This window comes from Sapajus apella, unplaced genomic scaffold (genome assembly GCF_009761245.1).
Source record: "Sapajus apella isolate SASKATOON/1434 unplaced genomic scaffold, GSC_monkey_1.0 scaffold87, whole genome shotgun sequence".
Classification (NCBI taxonomy): domain Eukaryota; kingdom Metazoa; phylum Chordata; class Mammalia; order Primates; family Cebidae; genus Sapajus; species Sapajus apella.
Window position 1 is genome coordinate 4,192,635 of NW_022437027.1, and position 19,133 is coordinate 4,211,767.

Genomic DNA, 19,133 nt, shown 5'->3' on the forward strand with positions numbered 1-19,133 from the left:
CTCCTTAGGCCCATTTTCCAGATGAAGGTGCTGCAGTTACGCAGGCCGAGCAAGGTCATTAAACTTCTGAGTCACAGGTTATCATATGAACTCGGGTCTGTCTGTCTGATCCCAGAGCCCTGGCTCTTAACTATAACTTTTTCTTATTTTCATTCATACATTTATTTTCTAAATATGTATTGATCACCTGCTATGGGCCAGACACTGTTCTAGGTGCTTGGGATACAACAGTAAGCAAATCAGGTAAGAATCCCTGCTGTCAGAAACAAACGAACAAAATCAAATACTGCACATTCTCACTAATAAGTGGGGACTAAACATTGGGTACACCTGGACATAAAAATAGAAACATTAGATGCTAGGGGCTACCTATTAGGTATGACGCTTACTACCTATTAGATACGATGCTCACTACCTATTAAATATGGTGCTCATTACCTATTAGGTACTATACTCACTACCTATTAGGTACAATGCTCACTACCTACCAGGTACTGTGCTCACTACCTATTAGAGGTACTATGCTCACTACCTATTAGGTACTGTGCTTACTACCTGTTAGGTACTATGCTTGCTACCTATTGGGTACTATGCTCACTACTTGGGTTATAGGTTGAATCACACTCTGAATCTCAGCATCATGCAATATACCCAAGTCACAAACTTCCACATGTACCTCCTCAATCTAAAATAAGAGTTAAAATTGTTAAAAGAAAAAAAAGAATCTTTCCTGTCAATGAGGCTATATTCTACCAAGTGTATTTTGCAGTGTTGTGGAGTTTACAGTCCACGATTGTGAAGACTGTTCACATTTAGGCCTTATTATTGTACCCAGGGCAAATATATGGATTTGAGGAGAGGCACAAGCTTAGTTGCTGTATGTGCATTTTTAAACTAAATTCAAGGGGCTAAAAAGTTCCTGGTGCACTTAAAAATGAGGTTGGGGTATGTTCTATCAGTTTTCCCTGAAGGGAAAAGAAATCCCCCAATTTTAATTTTCTTCTGAACTCAGCCACATGTTGCGATAAGGAGGGTGGGGTTATAAATCAACTCAGCTCCCTTGGGAGAAAAATTATAGTAATAAGCTTTAAAAAAAGATGATAATAATAAGCTATATGATTTCAAAGTAACTCGCCCCCAGCCCTTTTTTTGACAACTGAAATTGATTTTGAAAGGAAAGGCTGTGGAGATTTTAGTAGAATACAATCCAGACACTCTAAATCTAAACCCTCCAGATCTGGAGACGCCTGGGCTCTGTTGATAATGCCCTGCACTGTGCCTGACATACTATACCCACCACCACATGTCACTCAACATGCCCGAGAGTTCATAGATGAAGGAAATAAAGATGGAATGATAATAAGACTGAAATCAATACAGCTTTCTTTTACATTTCCCAATAGTCCCAATAACTTCAAAGAAGCAGATATGAATATAATTAATGAACAGAACAAACACCAAGTGAAAAGTAAATCTGGACCTTGTTCTATGAGCACTGCTAAAATGATGGATTTAGAATTGCAGACATGTTTGCTGGCAAATCTATTTACTCATTTTCAAATTGTATAATATTTTAGGGCAATTGAAGTTGCTTTGGTCTGAGTGTCTCTTTGTAAAAATATCTTGCTGGAACTATTTGGTACCCAACTAAACAGAGCCCTTATACTTTAATGCATTCAGCTGTATTAAAATTTATGTTTGGATCAGTATTAGAATGAATCCTCCAACCAGCTCTCCATTTGACTGCTTCTGCAAGCTAATCCTGCTTTAAAATACGTATATTCTTAGAAAACAGACTAAATTGAACAACAACGATGCTCAGAGGAAATTCATACTTCTGTCTGGAAAAGAAATAAGAGTTCTCACTCGGGAAAGGGTTCAGAAGCTATGAGAAAGCATGGCCTGAGGGCCGGGCGAGGTGGCTCAAGCCTGTAATCCCAGCACTTTGGGAGGCCGAGGCGGGTGGATCACGAGGTCAAGAGATCGAGACCATCCTGGTCAACATGGTGAAACCCCGTCTCTACTAAAAATACAAAAAATTAGCTGGGCATGGTGGCACGTGCCTGTAATCCCAGCTGCTGGGGAGGCTGAGGCAGGAGAATTGCCTGAACCCAGGAGGCGGAGGTTGCGGTGAGCCGAGATCACACCATTGCACTCCAGTCTGGGTAACAAGAGCGAAACTCCATCTCAAAAAAAAAAAAAAAACATGGCCTGGCTGTGACTGTTTCTGTGTGGCTTTCCTTATGGATGTCCCTCAAATGTTCTGACCTTCAGTTTCTTCATCAGTAGTAGCAATAGTAGCAGTACTCAGTAATAATAATAAAGTTACTGGGTGTTCTCTTCACTATGTATTAAACTGACTGTGCTAAGAGGTTCACATACTTATCTCCTTTAACTCTTACAACAGCCTTATGAGTGAATTCTATTATACTCTCTTTTTGTGGAGGAGGAAACTGAGGATCAAAGAGACACAATGACTAGCTTGTCGTTTTTAAGTATATAAAGGCCAGCATTTTATGTAAAGCAGACTGCCTGCAGAACTTCCATTCCTAACCACTATTTTCTCAGGGCTGTCAGTTAGGAGGTGTCGGAGATGAGTTCATTTCCGTAGCCATGGCTAAGTTGATTGTCTCTGTGTTGCAGCTTCCTCATCTCTAAGATGCCAATAATAATACCGACCCAACTCACCCCTTACACTCAGTATGTTTATTATTCAAAAGTCAAAAGAACAGGGAGAAATACATGGCAAATTGTGATGGTTTCTCTGTGATGGAACCAGAAGCAACTGGATAAAAATGGTCCTTCTAATTTTTTGTAGCCTACCTACAACATCATGAATTCCGAAGACATGGATATATTCATCCTATCACTCACAAGACTTTCTTAGCCCATGTGGCCAATTTAAATGACTGTTTATTTAGATGTCCTATACCAGGTCAACAGAGCAAAAATAGAAGAGTTCTAGTAATTAGTCTTAAATATAAATTGTGTAGAATCAAACCAAAGCATTTAGGCCTTGGAGTGACTGTTAAAAAGCTAGATTATTAACATCAATTTTCTATTCAGGATCAAAGTCATTGTTTGTACTCTCCGGTGTTGGTCGAATATTTGGCACAGCAACAACCCTGTTTCTAAGACATCTGCCCCCCAGGGACATCAGGGACATGAATTTAGCCAGAAAGTGTCCCAGCAAGCAGTCTCATTTTAGGACTTACAAAGAGAGAAAGAGAAGTAAGTTTATTCCAGTGATTTGTCATGAAAGACACATCAATGTCTTGATACTCTTTCTTTTAAACCAGTTGTATAAGAAGGAATTGTTTGCATCTTAACTTATGAGTAGAACAAAGATGCGTAAACCCTGACCTACCTGGCTGCTTCAGTACGGAGGGCAGGGAGTGAGAGCCAACTCTAGGGAGGTGATGGCTCCATCTCAGGAGGACTGATGGTAGTCACTTTGTTTTTGTTTTCTCTTTCTTTCTTTCTCTTTCTTTCTTTCTTTCTTTCTTTCTTTTTTTCTTTCTTTCTTTCTTTTCTTTCTTTCTTTTTCTTTCTTTCTTTCTTTCTTTCCTTTCTTTCCTTCTTTCTTTCTTTCCTTTCTCTTTCTTTTTCTTCCTTCTTACTCTTTTTTGAGATGGAGTCTTGCTCTCTCAACAGGCTGGAGTGCAATGACGTGATCTCAGTTCTCTGCAACCGCCGCCTCCTGGGTTCAAGCTATTCTCCTGCCTCAGCCTCCCTAGAAGCCAGGACTACAAGCACGTGCCACCACACCTGGCTAATTTTTGTATTTTTAGTAGAGATGGGGTTTCACCATGTTGGCCAGGATGGTCTCAATCTTTTGACCTCATGATCCGCCCACCCTGGCCTCCCAAAGTGCCCAGTGATGGTAGTTTGAAACCAACTCATGGGCAGAGACAAATACAACATGCAGAGGGCATGCTACTTCTCAGGCCTGACCCTGAAGAAGGGCCTGGGTAGAAGGAGCCTCCCATGTCCCCTGCATCTACTCCAGCAGCAATGCGGATTCCGTACTTGGTTTCCCAGTAGACCAAAATTAAAAACATCAGGCTGGGCCAAAATGGGGGAAAGAAACAACTTGCATTAGCAGACTATTGGTCTTTTTATGTGGTAAAGAAGTCTAAGATCTAATCAGTATTCTTAATTGAAAGGCTCAGTGAGGGGGATCCTGCGGATCTTCTCCCTGCCATTAATTTTAATGTTAGCCCTCTTGCGGGTGTATTGACAGAAGCGGAGGTGATGCCATTTTGATTCCTGCGGTCCTGTGGAAAGAGGCTGAAGCACTGTCACTGCAAAGTCACTGCGCAGCCAGGTGCCCAGTGGGGGTTCCTGTGGCCTCGCACCTGTTCTTCTCAAGAACCTTGAGTCTCTGCCTTTGCCCACTTGCTCCTCACACTGCCCCTTTTTCTGCCAAAGGAGGAAGACTTGGCCTGCTGCTACCCTCTGACCCACAGCTTTCAGGAAGTCCCCATGCTTAAAGCCATCTAACGATGAGGGGCTGGGGAGGGCTGAGAGGCTGGAGAAGGGTTGAGAAGGTTGGGGGTTGGGGAGAAAGTGAACCCATAGAGCAACAGGAAGAACTGCCTTTAAACAAACACCACCTAGACTTTTCTTTTCCTTTATTTATTCTTCTAATTATTTTTAAAGAAACAGGATCTCGCTATGTTACCCCAGCTGATTTAGAACTCCTGGTTTCAAGCAATCCTCTTGCCTCAGCCTCTCAACTAGCTGGGACAACAGGTACATGCCACGACACCCAGCTAATTGTTAATTTTTTGTAGAGATGAAAGTCATGCTGTGTTGTCCAGGCTGACCTCAAACTCCTAGCCTCAGGCAATTCTTCTGCCTCAGCCTCCTGAGTAGCTGGTACTACAGGCACGAGTCACCACGTTCAGCTTTCCTCCTCTTTATTTTTGCAATTTTGTTGAATGTTCCTACTAAGTGCTAAATTAGAATTTGCCGTAGTGCTCACTGAGGTGCCACTTTGGTGCATAGTCCTTGCCGTTACTCAGGATGAGCTTCCTTTTGCGGGAATTAAGACTTTAATAGTGTCTCCTTTGTGCTTTCACCAGTTTAATGCCAGAGCCAAGCATAATTACAGCCAGGCTGTTAATGGATTAGGTGGTGGCTTTTGCCGCCTTACTGTGTGCCTGTTTTCTTCCATTTGGCTTTGTACTGGCTCCCATCATCTCCTAATTATCTGTTCCCCTCTTGGCTTGACTACCTTAGAAGTAATAAGAGTATTATCTGAATCCAAATTAAATGACTTTTTGCTTTAAGGAAATAAAAAAGACAGGTTTGTTTTTTGATTTGGTTTTGCTTTGTGTTAGGAGCGGCACACTCTACTCCAGTCTAATCAAACAGGAAAGAGATATAAAAGCATCTACAGTGTTCAAGCTCTGTGAAGGCAAATAAGCCCAAGTCAGCTCTAGCCCTGCCTTGGATGCAGGGGGCATATTCAGTCTCTTCTCCACCTCAGAGTATCCACCTGGAAAAAAAAAATGAAATAATCACACTTACCAATCTCAGCGTGGCAATTGGTAGATTTAACAGTGCCCTGAAAATGAGACTCCTCTATTTAATGAAGTGTTTTATCCAAAGGTTCATTTGGTTAATAAAAACCCCATTTTTCACTTGTGTTTGAAGCTAGTCCATTATTCTTTCACGTGTGGTTTGAACCAGTTTCCCGTGAGCTGTGGTCGCTCCTGAGGATGGATATGAATGGCACTTATTAGGAAGGGAAGAGCTCATGAATTCAGATTCATCCTTAATGCTGAAATGAGCTGTAATGAAGCCCCGAGATCAAAGTGCTTGAGGAGCAACAGCAGATGAATGGGCCACGGCGCTTGGGTCTGGGTTGCTGTAGAAAAGGATTAGGAAACTTCACTTAAGTAGCCAGAAAGGTTTCCACAGGCTATCATGCTACGCATTTAATTGTTTACGGGATTCATGAACGAAAGACACTTTTAACAGATATATAAATAGTCTCCCTCAGAGAAAATGGTGTTAGCAGATATTTTCCACGGGGAGAGAAAAGGCTGCAAATTAGCAGCAAGAACAGAAGCAAGGCCATTCTTAGCTCCTAGGGAGGAGGGAGAAGGAGGCCAAGGGAGAAGTGCAGACCCAGAAACAGGGGACGACAGGGAAAGGGGAGAGGAAAATGCCACCCTTCCCTCTAACCTTCAGTGTAAGCATAGACTCTCCTCCCAGGAAAAAGCAAATACCACTTAAAAAAATACGGAACATGAAGCACAGCAGAGCGCCTGAATTGCAATGAGGGCCCCTCCCTGCCATGCTTGATAGCAGCGACTTGCAGGGGGAATGGAAAGCAGATGCAGGGGCCGAAGTGCTCCAGCGAACCACTCTCCTCCTCCAAAAGATGTCAAGGATTATTTGTGTTACTTCTCTGGAAAAAGCAGAGACATTCTCTTAAAGGATGAATGAAAGATGAGTACAAAGAGTTAATTTGAAACCAATCAAGCCCTGTGTTCGTCTACCGCTTCAGAAATCCTTCTATTTAATGATGAATTTATTTTCAAAGCAGTGCCGATCCTTTTGAGGGGAATTCCACCTCTCACAGCTGCACAATCTGCCCTGCAGTATTGAGCTTTCTCGCCCACCTGCTCTTTGTAAAGCAGCATGGACTTCCCATAGCTGAGACTGTGCCAAGCCGGCTGAGCCCGCCGAAGAGCCATCCTCAGCTTCCAGCCACCGAAGTGTCAGTGAATCCACACACCACAAACCCCTGCAAAACAGGCAAAGTAACTCGGTGGAGCCGCATAACCACACGGCAAAGCCACAGGCTCCCTCTTGCCTAGCAAAAGACCCTATTGAATTTTCTATGGTTGATCTGTTAACCTAACTTGGCTTCCCTCGCTGACCCCATTCAAAAGCAACTGCATTGAAAATATGACTTGCAAAAATTTTAAAAAACATCACACCTGAAAAACCCTAAACAAAATTCCCATTTCATATTCCAAGTACAACTCCTGAAGAAACTGGAGGGTTTGATCTACTTTAACTGGGATGGTGTTGACATGTTTGCTTTGAAATAGCACCTAGCCATGATTTTAAAAGCTCCACTTAATAGCTTTCGGTTCCTTTCTTTCTTCTTCATCTTTATTCAAAGACACCTAATTGTAATTTTCTGAAATTTAAATATAGTTGCTATGTATTTGGTTATCAACAAAGAATTTCTAGATTAATGCAGAAACACATTTAATAGGGCAGAATGCTGTTCCTTTGTGTCTTTGAGGACATCCATAGCTCTATTAACTAGGGGGATTATAAGATCTGACCCTGAGCAATGAAATGCACCCTGTTCCCCTCTCTGAAAAGATTTCTCTTTTGTCAAGTCATCTGAGGTCCACTAGTACTAATTTCCCATAGTAGAATGGAAACATTGTACCAAATTACCTATTTCATAATGATGATTCACTGGAAAAACCCACAATTTGCTCTAAATGGAATTTTATAAAATGAACATTTGGCATAACTCTTCTTTTTTTCCCTTTGAACCTCAATACCTAATTTTTCACATCTTTATCGTTCTCTCAGAGTTGACCAAGAATCTCAAAATGAGCTGATAAATAATTGGTGTGCCTGTCTTGGCAGTGACAGCAATAGCAGCAGTAACGATGGGCTAAAGACCGGGCACTGACTTCTATGGGGCCTCGTTGAATACGATTTGGTATTATCACCCTACGGCATCAAAATTCTTCTGCTGTCTTTCTATGAGTCTTTGTTAAGACTGTGAATAAGACAAAGATCACTGTTTATGCTACAGCAGCATATAATTTAGAAATCTACAAAATGCAGCTCACGAGTGTTACTCAGACAGCAATTTAAAGATTTTCAGGAATAGAGCATGCTTCCACGAAGTATACAACATGTACCTACTGAATAGGTAGAGCCTGTGTACCCCCCAGGTACTCATGAGAAACTGAAATTCAGGATGTCCCCTTTAGTTCTCATTACACTTCCAGCCCTACTGTTGTGGTGGACACACTAGTGATCGTCCTGTCGCACCTGCCTGTTGTCAGGTTGGTAAACTCTGCAGACGCAGTGTGCTGCAGAGAACATTTCCAGACAAGAGAAACAGCCCCATGGCACACTCTCTCTCACACTCTCCTTCCCTTTGCCATTCCCAGCCAAAAGCAGCCAGCTTAAGACTTAGGTTTAAGATCCAAAGCAATCTCCTCAATCAATTTTCCCAAATATTTAAATACATTCTATTATGGATGCTTGATTGCTTCCTACTGAAAATCTAAAGCAGAATCAAATAGGAAGATTATAAATTCCCATAGTGAACCTCCCCTAATTCTGTCTCATACAGTCTGTTTGTTGGAGGTGTAAATGAACAAACCCTTTGACTCCCAGTGCAATTCCTTCATGGTGCATTGTGAACTAGGGAATCATTCTAGAAATATCAGAGCAACAGTTTGGAGTTTTGCTCCATCTCGTGTGCTCGCTCCCCCTCAAACTTGTGCTATGAGTGTTTTGAAGATATGCTCATGCGTGTTTATCTAGACTGGATTGTCCATTACGGTAACCTCAAAGCCTAGCATGGTGCATTTTTTTGCAGTGAAATTGTGCTGCTTCCCAGCATTGAGCCCCTCTCCTCCATTGGAGAGCAGCTATGCAGTTTACATGGGTTTGTCTACCTCTCCTCCAGCTCCAAGGAGTGTGATCCGGATTTCCTATCCTCAGTGACGGGTTTAAAGAAGGCACATGACCTAAGCTGGTTCGATAAGAATGAAGCCCAGACCTTTTTTGTTTGCTGATTCAAGGAGAAATTCTTCCAGAGTGAGGAAGAATTTCAGAGAGTGAATATAAATGCAAAGTAAAACAGCCATTCTTTGACCAGGAGAAAAGTCAGCCTGAAAATAAAGGTAACACCCAGAAGAGAGCCTGGGATGAGTGAACTATAAAAAATCAGAGTCCTGCTCAGACCATTCCTGAAGACTGAAACCACTCTGGACTTCTCTGTTTATGCCACCCAACAAATTATCTTTTTTCCTTCAGCCACCATGAACTCAGTTTCAGTTATTTGCAATCAAAAGCTTCCAAACTAACACAAAATGGTTCAATACATATTTTTTAAATGATTACATCATTACATATAGTTTAGTCCACATTAAAATATAGCTTTATTAATCACCACGTTGCTGTTACTAAAGTTTGTATCATCAGCAAGCTCTAGAACTGAATTTGAAAATCCTAGGCTGGGTGCGGTGCCTCACACTTCGGGAGGTCGAGGTGGGCAGATCACCTGAGCTCAAGAGTTTGAGGCCAGCCTGGGCAACATGGTGAAACGCTGTTTCTACTAAAAATACAAAAATAATCAGCTGAGCATGGTGGTGCGTGCCTAATCAGCTACTTGGGAGGCTAAAGAAGGAGGATTGCTTGAGCCTGGGAGGTTGAGGCTGCAGTGAGCTCTGATTGTGCCACTAAACTCCAGCCTGAACGAAAGAGTAAAACTCTGTCTCAAAAAAAAAAAAAAAAGAAAATCATAAAGCACTGGAGTTTTCATCCATGGTAACAGACCATTGCTCAGTGAGTTTATGAACAGAAAGATAGGCTATCAGCCCCTGAAAACTTTCTATATGCTTCCATGGAAATGAAAGATATTACATATACTCACTACATAAACATGAAGTGACACACAGAGCTTAAAATTGTTACAGTAAAAAAAAAATTTTTTTTTTTAATCCTCTAATGGTTCACCATGAGGAAAACAAGAATATCTCCAAAGCAGTGACGGATTTTTTCTAGGCCCTCCATCCTCTCACTTGGTCTTCAGTGGCCAATGGCACAGAGCTGTGAGGTAGCTGGCCAGGCGACAGATTGGCTGAAAAGCCTCTAAAGACCATCTCCAGGTAGAGTTAATTGGTCCTTCCACAGATCCTAGGATGACTCAGAGTAGAGCCAGGACTGAGAGAACTATTAAAAAAGCAGAACCTTGATCAGATCATTCCTGAAGACTGAAATCACACTGGACTTTTTCATTTATGTCATCCAGCAGCTCTGTGAGGGCAGGGACTTGACTTACTCTCTGCTGTGTCCCAGTGTCTAATATGTGACACATAGTATGTACCTGCATGTGTGTAACTCATGACACACAGTAGGCTCTGAATAAATTATTTACTGTTTAAGTGAATGATGAGAAGTTATGACTTGGATCTCCTTTGCACTGGTCTTATTATGTGCTTCATACAAGTAGGAGGAAGTGCAAGAGATAATTGAGTTAATTTTGGGTTTTCCCCCAAGCTCCTCTTTGATCTTTTGGACATTCATCCCATTCCTGCATTCATCTAAGCTCTCTTTAGGATGCCCTTACATTCCCTTAAGGATTTTTTTTTTAACAGAAAATATGCAGAATCTGCTTGTAGAGAGAAAAAAAATCAGGTGACCCTTTAACCTAAAGAACAAAATGTAAATAACCTTGTTTTGCTAATTGCGAGATTTTTAGGGAAGTCACTTTACCTCTCTGGGTCTCAATATCTTCAATTTTTGGATATTGAAGATACCCAAGAGGAGAGAGTTGAACTGGATGAGTAGCTTTTTGAGCTGTGTTTGATAGAGCCAAGGTATTTTCCAGAGCAAAAAAAGAGAGGGGGCAAAGCCCAGTGGGCAGGGTCTGGAGTCCTTCACCCCCACATCAACAGAAGGGATTTCTGAAGTTCACTGCCTGGGTTCAAATCACAGCACTGCTATTTACTAGCTGTGTTATCTCGAGAAGTGACTTAATTTTTCTGTTACTCAGTTTCCACACCTGTAAGTAAAGATGACAATAATACTTTTTATAGGGCCATGGAGATTAAATACATTAGTTTAAATAAAACCTCATACATGGAAAATGCTGTATACATTGTAGATATTATTATCGGTTTTATATACTGGAGTTCCCCATAATGTTTGGGTTTAAAGGATTTAAATGTTTTTTGCTTCTAACAAAACAAAAATACTTAAAAATTGTAAGATATTCAGGGTCTTTAATTAGGGTGTAATAGGGAATACTAATTACACAGGGTCCGTTAGACTGACATTAACCTCTCCAGCCACGGCTCCACCATTGTCATTAACACCACACCTCCCCGCCGCCAACCAGACTCTCTCCAGTGTCTTTAACTCAGCACAATGGCCTGCTGCCACTCATGGGAGCTTGCTTTTTCTTCTAGAGATTATTCTGCAGTTCCATTCAAATGGCCTCTGTGTAGCTGGGCGTCTGATGCCTGGTGCTAGACAGAGAAGGGCTCCGTGGCTAATCGCCCACATTCCTGTGAAGACTGAAGGAAAAGATAAATTTCCCTAACAGTCAACATTTCAGGGAAGGCATTTTCTTAACAGAAAATGGTAAATATCTGAAAATATAGAAACCTCAGGCCATTTGAAATTTGCAAGGAAGGAGTGCTTGGCAGTTCAACTGCTTTAAAATTCCATTTCTGAAGATACCATACGAATCTAAATGAAACCTGAATGATTATGGTAATTATTCACACTAATGACCTTGCTCCGAAACTTCTATATCAGAGGTTTTACTTCCAGAATATCCTAAGGGCTGTGAGGCATCTCCTTCCTTCTCTTACCTATAGATGAACGTTCAGGTAACTGACATCACTCTCTAGAACTGAGATTATGGTACGACCTATTTCTAGATCCATCTCAATCTCAACACCCCTGAGCACTGATACTAACCCTGAGCAAGTTCCATTTTCCTGATTTGCTACCAAACATTGAACACATTATTTCCTTTGACATTTGGCCAACACTTAAAATATTTTTATATTTGTCCTCCCTTTCTCCCTGGCTTCTTCTGTTTCTTCTTCCCTTCTTTTCACCCTTTTCTTCAACCCCATATTTCTCCCCCTCTCACATTTTCTCTCTCTCTCTTCTCTCTCTCTCTCTTTCTCACTCTCTCTCTCCCCCCTTTTTCTTTTCACTCAGTAAAAAGAAAAAAAAAAGCTTCTGCCTGTTCCCTAGAACTAAGGTTGGACAGGAGCATCACTGTCCCAAAAATATGCTAAAATTAATCCAATTTGCAAGGGCAAGTAGGGGCTGTAAATATTTATGGGCAACAGAGATGAAATTGACCCAAGCAAACAAAGTAAAGGGACTGGGCGGAGGAATGGCCAAACATCAGTGACCCCAAGTGTCGCTCCGTGGGTGCCAGGTGCAATTAGCCACCAGTGCCTCCCTTTGGGGTAGAAGGGTGGGGAAGCAGGAAGAGGGTGGAAAGTCTGTCCTTGGCATCAGAGGCAATAGAAGTATTCTTTCTCCCTTTCGTCCAACCCCAGCCCACTTCTATCTACCAGTATGTTGGAGGTTTTAGGGACCAATTTTATAGTCAGAAACTTTCCACACCTCTGACATGCCTACGCCTGGCTTAGGTGGTGCCATACACTCCTGGGGAAAGAGAAAACACATGCTCACTACCCGCTCACCTACCCGCCCCTCAACCTTAAGAGATTCGTTGCTTTTTCCGCACTTGTACCTAGGCATATGTGAGTTGTTTTAAGGTCCAGGGTTTAAAATCCATAGGGTAATTTCTAGAATATTCTCTTTCTTTGTTATAATTTAGACAGAACAACTTAGAGATAAATGCATTGGTCTTTTACTGGATGGCTTATGACTATAAACATATTATCACAGAGGGAAATTTTTACAAAGTAGTCCTCTCCTGCTTTCTGCCAGGAATGGGACACACTACCACCAAAATGGCTCAGTTATGCTGGCCTCGTTGTGTTCATTAGAAATATGTTTTGAGTTCTAGGATCTCGGGCCAATAAAAAAAAAGAAATACATTTTGAGCCCGGGCATGTTAGCTCAGGCCTGTAACCCCAACACTTTGGGAGGCAGAGGCAGGCAGATCACGTCAGGTCAGAAATTCGAGACCAGCCTGGCCAACATGGTGAAACCCCATCTGTACTAAAAATACAAAAAAATTAGCCAGCCATGGTGGCATGCACCTGTAGTCCCAGCTACTTGGGAGGCTGAGGCAGGAGAATCCCTGGAACCCGAGAGGTGGAGGTTGCAGTGAGCCGCTTGTACTCCATCCTGGGCGGCAAAGCAAGATGTTGAGAAGAAAGAAAAAAGAGAGAAAGAGAGAAGGAGAAGGAAGGAAGGAAGAAGGGAAGGAAGGAAGGAAGGGAGGGAGGGAGGGAGGGAGGGAGGGAGGAAGGAAGGAAGGGAGGAAAGAAAGAAATCAAATAAATATCTGCTTCTCAATTGCATATGTTCGTTGTTCTTTTTCCTGCCTCTTAGGGTCTTACAGAAGTAATTGTTCATTGCTACCTTGTAGTGTACATTTGCTGGTTTTGCTTTGTTTGTTTTTATTTGTTCATATCTACCCAGGCCCCTAACCCTTTCCTTCTCTTGGAATTTTTCTCAATTATGTACGTCTTAGAGGGAGGCAGGATCCTACTTCTCACTATGGGAAGCCAAATGGGACTGGGTATTCCCTCTGCTCACTCTCAGACAGCAAGTGCATGGCCATTAGCCAATTGAAAGCTCTGCTCTGAGTAGGATTTGTAATTTGGGGCAGGGGAAAACACAGTCCAAGACTACTTGTGGACGCAGAGAAAGGCCTAGCAACAGTGGCCCCAAGCGTGTGGTAGACGTGGTGCCGGGGCAGCAACTGGGCTTGATGGTTCCTGCCGAATGCCCACAGTTCTGCCTTCTGCTGCCCCTCCCTTGCCTCTTGTGTGATTTCCCCTCCAGGTTCCCCAGCTTTCTGACGATCCCACAAGTCACCCAATAACCTTCCTACAACTTTCTTTTTTGACTGTGTTAGACAGAATCCATTTCTGTTGTTAGCAGCCACAAGCCCTGACTGATACACTGTCTTTTACATAGTTGAAGATAAGTATTATGTACTCTTGATGGTTTTTTTTTTCTTTTTTAGGCTAAATCTCCCAAGTTCCTTCACCATATTTCCAGATGGGTCAGCTTCCCACCCCCTCACCTCATTGCTCACCTACCAATGTGTTCAGCGTCTCTGGCACTCTAACAAAGCAGAGCTGTCCTCTTTCTAGAGCTAGAGATGATACTTTTAATCAGTGCTACCCAGAATATATGGCCAATTCACACTGTTGACTCAAATAAAATCTCTAATCCTTTTTCGACATATTACAGGAAAGTCATGTCACCCTCATTTCATAGTTTTGTGTGTGTGTGTGTGTGTTTTAATTTGGAACTCCTAGGTTTTTAATAAGATCAGAATTGCTCTGTCTTAGGGGATTCCAAATTCCCCAATAATTAGGTTTCTGCCCTTTTCCTCCTATGAATGAGTCTTACTTTACACCCCATTTCCCCAGGGGTTAGTCTCTGGTCTACCCCTTACACTTTATCCACCACGCCCCCCTCACAGGGCTGGATAGCCTGCCCTGAACCTTCTCCAAATTATACAGCAAACCATGCCTAATGAAAACCACCTGCCTGCACGGCTGCCATTGATTCACTTGTTCAGCCTCTGCTTTCAATACACATGCTGGGTATGAGACCTAAGAGATTACTGGGTGGCTTTACGCATATTGCCCATTCTTCTCCTCTCAGACTGATCTTCTAGTTTAGCTTGACCTTAAGATTAATGTCTCAACTAATTAATTTTAAAAAAGCATATTTCCTTGCCTATTATTAATTGATCTTGGACATGGGGCAATAGGAGATAAAAAGAAGAAATTACATTTGTTGGATGTTTCTTATGTGCCTGGCATGTGCTAGACCTTCTAAGCTTTATCTAATTTATTGTACTCACCAGCTCTCTAAGATAGCTATGACTGTCCCAATTTTAGAGATCAGACAAGCGTGTCTCTCAGAAAGGATAAATAGCATCCATTAAGTGGCAAATTTAGAATTCAAACCCAGATTTTTTCCAGCCTGAACTCTCTTGGCCTCATTTTGACACCACAAATTGAACAGAAGGATGTGAATTGAGAGATTTGGAGTGTACAGCCCAGCAAAGCCTGCCACACTCCCTCTGTGATGTGTTTCAGTGTCGATGAAGAGTGTGGTTCTAAGAGTCTTCTCCCTGTCATTTCTCCCCAGAAACAGCCTGAAGCCACCCAACCTCTCACAGGCTGATTGGAATCAGCGTGTTCAGACAACCATTTATCCTGGGTGTTCCTAATCCTCAGATAACTTCTTGACTCTGAGGGCCACTTTCACCAAGACTATGACACATCTGAGGGTCCCAGCAAGAAAACCTCACACTGCTGGGAGCTTTGAGAGAGAATATGGGATGTCTCTGAGGAGCAAAAATGCTAAAGTAGAAACAAGCCTAACCCTGTTCTAGGCCTCACTGTGCTCAAGCTGAAAGCAGTGGAGAGCCCCAGAACCTGCTTGGCCAAGCCTTTTGATCACTCTCAGAATTCTCTCCAAGTGCTACTTAGAGACACACATATGTATAAACTGAACTCTGGTCAGTAGCTTGAGTCATTTCTGTAACCAAACCTTTTCTATAAAGTACTTACAAATAGAAAAATTGTCCAGATCAAATTTCACTTCTTTTATAGGATTCTGCCCTAGTAGGGCGGGAAGAATAAAGGCCTGGGTTATCCACAAACTAGTAAACTGGTCTCTGATGAGAGCGGATGGTATCTTGTTGAAGGCAATGCAATGCTAATAGCATTGGCTTATTTTTGTTTTGAAACCTCCCATCCTGGAACCACAATTGCTACTGCTTTGGTGGCAGAAGGAAGATGTTTATCCTTCACAAAGACTGTGAGCTTTCCAACTCTTTATGTAATCTCTCAGGCCACCAACAGGCCAGCCACATGGTGTCTGCAGATGCAGTGAGAGGCGGACAACTCTCATACCAGGAATTCCTCCACTGTCCTTCCAGAGTGCATAACAGGACTCTTCCCTTCCTTCCCTTCAGGCAGAGAACCTGGGGCCTCCTTCTTGACTGCCAAATGCCCACGCAGGCTTGACACAATTTGCAACTCAGCTTATACAGGCTCTCCTACTGTCTGTATTTTGTTTTTGTAAAATGAGCAATTTGCTCTTGGTCCCTTGGCTCCTCTGTGAAGTCAGCCACAAGGGCAGCTCACCAAGCAGGACAGCTGGTCAGTGAAAGCAAACGTCGGACCCTCCAGCGCACCACCCGCGCCTCGCCCCTGTCTGGACCCTGTAAGCAGTTTTGTTACAAGGAGCTGCCCTCAGAAGCCAAGCGCCAGTTCTCCATGTGTGGTATTATATTTGCAGCAACAGAGAAATCAACCCAGAAAGAAGAAGCTTTTGACAGGTTGTTTGGGGGGTCTGGGTAAATCCAGTGATCTTCTTTCTGAGCAGCCACTTTCTTCTAAGAGAGGAAGGATGGGAGTGGGGAAAAAGAGACGGCAAAAATGTCCTAGCTCCCACACCAGGGGTAAAACAAACTAATGCACTCATCAAGTGATAAAGACATGGTGAGGAAATAAAAAACCACAGCTGATTCTTACTGCCTCAACGGCTGCGACATTATCTCACCACTCTTTTAGAACATATGTTCCACAGCAGCGTGGAGATTTGGGGTCTCAACTGTGCTCTGAACACGGAAGAGGCGAGAAAAACTGCTTGGTAAGGGCCCACATGACAAGTCCTCCAGAAATCCTGAGACCTGTCTTCCCCTGACACCTCCCTCCCACTGCCATCATCACCATCTCTACCACATGCACGCTATTTTGTCATCAAGAACTGCCGTAAAGTGTGGCAGATCCGGCTACCCATGTAGGACATTTGCAAAGAGGAGGTAACACTAGCCTAGTCTCCTCCCTGACCCCCTTCTCCCAACCTCCTTCCGTCAAGGGGAAAAGGTGCGGACTCACACTCTTACAAGCACTCAGATGATTTCATGGGAACACCACACTTTGTTCTATCCTGGCTTCCCTCACAAGGGGTGAGGGGCGGCACATCTTCAAACGCCTGCTGGCTTAAATGGTGACAGCTGCATGCAACGGGCTTGCTTACAGCCTGCCTGGTGCAATGAGAGATAACTGCAGGGTAAGACTTCAAAGACAGACCCACTGCAGCCATTCCAACAGCCTGGGGCTGCTGCCTCCAGTTGGTGGCTCCCTGCATGCAACAAGTGAGCCAAGGGAAACTAAGAAATTAGAACTTTCTCACATGCATTGTGCGTTATGATGCAAAGAGGCAAGAATGAGCCTGGAGAGGCATTTAGGGCTTTCTGCGAAGCCCAGAGTTATGTTTTTGTTTTAGGCAGATAGTGAGAAGACCCAGCTCATCGTAGCATGTTTGATTAATACTCATGTTTCTAACAGGTTATACATCACATTTAAAGACCCAGAAATGAGGTAAGATTTTTTTAGCTTTTATTTTGTGTGCATACTTCTCTGGTGTTACCTCATTTGCCCATCTTTGCAGAAATCATTTATTAAAATTTGGCTCTATGTTATAATGTCTGGTGGTTTTTGATGTTCAACTAAGAAGCCGTTACAGGAGGAACTGTCACACAGAAGATTCAAGAGATGACTTAAAATCCTCAGTTCCTTGCAATGGGTAGCACAGATGGCTGCTTAGAGAACCACATTAAAGAGCCACCGTGAAAGGTAGTTATTTCCTGTCTACTCCATCTGGCAGGTCCTAACGAAATGCGCCACAAGGAGCAGACTCACTGTGATATTGTATAGATGTAAGTGGTTCATGATGCTTTTGGTGAGGCTATTCGTTTTGGTGAATTGCCTCTCTCTGCTTATATCACCCAACTCAGCCCCATTTCTCCTGTCTGGATGTCAGAATCCTAACTGAACATGGGCAAGTTTACATACTCTCCTCAGTTTCCTCATCCGTGAAATGGGAATAAAAGTATCTTATAATAAAGATGATTTAAAAAAAAAAAAAAACACCTTGTTTTGCCTCAAGTAGGTTGAGTTGGTTCCACAACTTAAAAGGAGCCTAATTAATAAATAAATCGTAATGTATTCTTATGGTGGAATAGAATATAACCAAAAATGTCTTAATTTATAAACATGGCGGAAATATTACATTGTAACTATTAAGGAAAAAGTACAAACGTTTTGAAGAATATATGAAACAATCCATGTAAAATGATGAGAATAGGGCAACACGTGGGCAGCACTTAAAACATGCAAGTCATTACCACTGTGACGTCTCCTTTGCGCCCAGATCAAGTACCATCTCCCTTATGAAGCCCGATGTCCCAGCCGAGGTAATCTCTCTTTACAGCTCTATCTAGTCACTCTGCCTTTGGCATTTCTCACTCTACACTTGGGAACGTACTAAATTGTGTCATGTTTTATCTCACTTTCTAATAAATATTTGTCCTTCTTGTTCTGCTTCAGTTAAGTTGAGTTGGCTCTACAACTTGAAAGGGAGCCTATCTAATTAATAAATTATGGTATATTCATATGATGGCATACAATATAACCAAAATTGTCTTAAGGCATGGGGAAAGTGTTAATTCTACTTTGGTGAGAAAAGTTGCACAGATAACTGTTAATATAATATGTTTGCAAGCAATGAAACAGAACCAAAAAAAAAAAATACATGTGTACATAAACATGCATAGAAAAAACACTGCTGAAAAACATGCCAAATAATAATAGTGAGTAATATTTGGGCGTAAGATTATAGTTGATGTTTGCATTGCTTATCTTCATATTTTCTGGAATTTTCCTATTTCTACTCATCAGGAAAACAAAATGTAATCTAGTCTTATTAGGAAGGCAAATTGTGGCTGGGTGTGGTGGCTCATGCCCGTAATCCCAGCACTTCGGGAGTCTGAGGCAGGAGGATCGCTTGATCTCAGGAGTTGAGGACCAGTCTGGGCAACATAATGAGACCTCATCTCTACAAATAATTTAAAAGTCATCCAGGTGTGGTGGCATGTGCCTATTGTCCCAGTTACTCAAGATGCTGAGGCAGGAAGATTGCCTGAGCCTGTGAGGTCAAGGCTGCAGTAAGCCATGTATACACCACTACACTCCAGCCTGGGTGGCAGTGTGAGACCCTGTCTCAAAAAAAAAAAAAAAGGCAAATTGTTAGTTACGAAAATGGGGACAAATAAAAGCAAGGTGTTATGGAGAATTTCATGAGTTTCCAACTTTGTTCACCCAACTAATATTTTTAGAACGACTACTATAAGAATGAGAATGTGATCA